Here is a 2453-nt window from a genome sequence, read left to right as displayed (position 1 = left end):
GTTTGGGAGCGGAGTTTTAGAAGGCATATCTCCCATTCGTGGAAAAAGGTCTGTGCAGGAAGAGGAGATACCTCTTCAGCCTCAATCGAAGAAGATGAAACACGTTAACTTTAAGGAGATAGGAAACTCCGATATTATGCCATCATGCCCCATCTTTGATTGTTCTCATAATCCAGTGAGTACTCAACACTTCATTAGAACATCTACACCTGAACACGGCCAACCCATTCGATTTGGTTCGAATTTCCGTAATGACCTCAGTGACATAAGTGTTGCAAGACGAAGTTTGTTTCAAGATACATTAAATTCAAATAATACAGGCTGTCTTTCAGACCTGGCTAGACCAAAATCCAAGAAACCATCCCCATCAATAACAAAATCAATGTCAGCAGAAAGCAAAACAACCTCCAAATCAAGCTGGAAAACACGTTCGCTTTCATTGAAAGGCGTCAAAGAAACGTGGCAGCGAACAGATAAGAGTGCGACTCCATCGTTTTCAACTCAAATCGGTCGCCGGTTATCGTCCATTCTTGGTCATCAAAAAGCCCCAAGATCGTCTTCGAAATCCGGAGCTGACACGAAGAGTGATTTGGACAACCACGATGTCGCAAAGCCCTCCGTAGACAATCACGAAAATGACTGTGAGTACCAGGAAATTGTCGAGACAGTGGAGGATCGTCTTCAAAGATCTCATTTCCTACCTTTCCGCGAGGACCTCCAATTCGGAGCAGCGCCACTGATTGGTCTTTTAAATTCAAGCGAGGTATCCTTCATAAACAAACAAACTACTGGTGACCATTCCGCACTGCTCTTCGTTTACGGAAACGATGATAACCCTATCTATCTGAAAGAATTCATGCCACTTCTGAAGACCGACTCTGACCTACCAGCACCGATATTAGACGCATGCCTCTTTCTTATTTCTGAACATTATATTAATGCAACAATTCTACTCACAACTACCGTGCAAGGAAGAGAGATTATTCTCCCCAGAGTTCAGAAAAAGATTGAGATTGACAATTATCGTACTGTTCTGATTCCGTTGAAACGCGGCAATGAGTGGGTACTGGTTCATGCTGACACGTCTGACCGTACACTGTACACTTATGATGTGTGCGTCTCAACAGAAGGTAAAACGCTGGAAAAGTACTTCAACCAGTTTCACGGATCAGATTGGCAGTATGCTGGCCTGTTGTCTTGCCCTTCATCGAATATAGAGGCATATTCAGAAGAGCCATCTGGTATCCGACTTCTAAATTATGTTTTATTTATCTTGACTCAAAATTCCTTCTCTCCTAAATCTCTACGCCAGACATTTGCAAAATTATGCTTGACAAAAGGGCGGGAAAAAAAAGATTTAGAGAACCTGCAAACCCCCCTTGGCTCATTGTTTCCAAATGGCTTGCTGCAAAATTGTAACTATTACTTATCTCGTCGAAGTACACATTATGTCGTTGCTTCGTACGGCAATGGCATGGACATTCTTGACTCTCTGCAGTACGCCTTGCTGGCGCAGGAAGATGCACAGCTAATAACAGTTATAATCGACGCGGCGATATATTCCATCGCCAAATCAAGTAAGGATTTTATGTATGTGCGCATTCCCACATCCAACGAGGTGCTCTTCAGAAGGTTTCAGAGGAGCTGCATCATCAACCACGTTCCGATGGCGAATAGAATTGTCCTCATGCCTTACAATGAGAAAGGATACCACTAGAAACTGGCTATTGCAAACTTCAAGACACTCACTTTTACTGATCTAGATCCCTATCACCCTCAAGTACAGTCACCAAGAACATTCAACAACTTCATAGCCTTCCTGAAAAAACGCAATTCAATTGGATTTGAAAAAGTAAATACCGATGCATGGACAATTGAACCCCCTTTTCCGTATTGCCCCAATCAAAAATTGAGTGACACGGTTAACTGTGGGTTATACGTAATCTATTACGCATACGTCAAGTTGGGCTTCCAGTGTGCATCTTTGGAATTCAATCCTGGAGAACTAAGAAAACAACTACAGAGCATTCTTCTGCAGTATGCAGCAGACATGACGAGCCTCTGCGCCAAGTGCGGAAAAGACCAATATGCCATACACAGAAGAAATTTTGGGGAAATGATTTTTTGTTCGATGTGTCATCGGTGGCTCCATGTAAAGTGTTCATCAAAATTGAAAAACTTGTGCAGTGAAGAGTACAGATCACACTGAAAAAAAAATACTGTGGTGCTAAGGACAGCTGTAACACCCCCAACAACATTTTGCTCTTGGATCGGCTTCAAGAACATGCGTTCTTGGAGCCTGTTCTTGGGCTATGTCGTTGGGTCTATAGACCGGACGTCACTGCGGCAGTGACATGTGTCTTTGGGGTGAGCCATTCTTGTAGTTATTTGAAATACGGACGTGCTTTCGCACTTGTCGTTGATTTCAGTACAGTGTTTTGTAATATTTTTTT

The sequence above is a fragment of the Frankliniella occidentalis genome, unplaced genomic scaffold (genome assembly GCF_000697945.3).
Source record: "Frankliniella occidentalis isolate FOCC.00 unplaced genomic scaffold, Focc_3.1 Scaffold220, whole genome shotgun sequence".
Classification (NCBI taxonomy): domain Eukaryota; kingdom Metazoa; phylum Arthropoda; class Insecta; order Thysanoptera; family Thripidae; genus Frankliniella; species Frankliniella occidentalis.
This window is presented reverse-complemented; position numbering follows the sequence as displayed.